Below are 1,711 nucleotides of genomic sequence, written 5' to 3' on the forward strand. Positions count from 1 at the left end.
AAAAAAAAAAAAAAAAAAAAAAATATGGCCAGGTGCGGTGCGTCACGCTTGTAATCCGAAGACTTTGGGAGGCCGATGGGGGTGGATCACGAGGTCAAGAGATCGAGACCATCCTAGCCAACATGGTGAAACCCGGTCTCTACTAAAAAAATACAAAAATTAGCTGGGCGTGGTGATGCACGCCTGTAGTCCTAGCTACTCAGGAGGCTGAGGCAGGATAATCGCTTGAACCCAAAAGGAAGAGGTTGCAGTGAGCCAAGATCGCACCACTGCAGTCCAGCCTGGTGACAGAGCGAGACTCCGTTTCAACTGAAAATACAAAAATTATCTGGGCGTGGTGGTACATGCCTGTAATCCCAGCTACTCGGGAGGCTGAGGCAAGAGAATCGCTTGAACTGGGGAGGCACAAGTTGCAGTGAGCCAAGATCACGCCATGTGCACTCCAGCCTGGGAGACAGAGCGAGATTCATGGCAAATCATGAATCATGGCGAATCATGACCAACATGGCAAAACCCCGTTGGTCAGGCTGATAAACTTCTGACCTTAGGCGATCCACTTGCCTTGGCCTCCCAAAGTGCTCGGATTACAGGTGTGAGCTACAGCACCCTGCTGTGTTTAGTACTTTTTCAGGACTCCTGTAGGGAGCTAAATCTGGCCCCCATGCAGGCTGGCTGACTCTTAACCCCTACCCTGGAGGCTGGCTAGGCTTGAGTTGAATCCTGGCTGTGCCTGTAATAACTGCATACCCCAAAAGAGTGACTTGATGTTCTTGAGCAGCGATTTCCTCATCTGTAAAATGGGAACATGGGTTGCTCCATACCACTAGGCCCCTATCAAAATTAAATGATATCTGCAGGAATACTGATTTACAAAAGAAATTAAGCAATGACTGGGCACGGTGGCTCACACCTGTAATCACACTTTGGGAGGCTGAGACAGGAGGATCTCTTGAGCCCAGGAGTTTGAGACCAGCCTGGCTGATATAATGAGACCTTGTCTCTACAAATAATAATAATAATACAGAAATTAGCTGAGCGTGGTGGCAAGCACCTAGTCCCAGCTACTCTGGAGACAGGTGGGAGGATTGACAGAGCCCAGGAGGTGGAGGTTGCAGTGAGCCAAGATCATGCCACTGCATTACAATCTGGGTGACAGAGCGAGACTCTGTCTCAAAAGAATAAATAACCGATGCAGTGGCTCACCCCTGTAATCCCAGCACTTTGGGAGGCTGAGGCGGGCAGATTACCTGAGGCCAGGGGTTCGAGACCAGCCTGACCAACATGAAGAAACCCTGTCTCTACTAAAAAATACAAAATTAGCTGGGTGTAGTCGTGGGCACCTCTAATCCCAGCTACGTGGGAGGCTGAGACAGGAGAATCAGTTGAACCTGGGAGGCGAAGGTTGCGGTGAGCCGAGACTGCACCATTGCACTCCAGCCTGGGCAACAACAGCAAAACTCCATCTAAATAAATAAATAAATAGGTGGTAAATGCTTTGTAAATGACAGCTACTAGCTCTGTGTCTTTGCCCACGCTGTTCCCTCAGCCTGCAGGCCACCTGTATTCCTCAGCTGGTGGACTCCTTAGTCATCCTTGAATAATACAAACACACGTAACTGTCAAGCTCGTGCAAGTGCTTTATGTCCATCAGCTCCCTCGTTCTCCTAACAGCCCTGTGACATCCATGCTATTTATTATCTCCATTTTACAG

Source organism: Sapajus apella, unplaced genomic scaffold, assembly GCF_009761245.1.
Source record: "Sapajus apella isolate SASKATOON/1434 unplaced genomic scaffold, GSC_monkey_1.0 scaffold68, whole genome shotgun sequence".
Taxonomy (NCBI): Eukaryota; Metazoa; Chordata; class Mammalia; order Primates; family Cebidae; genus Sapajus; species Sapajus apella.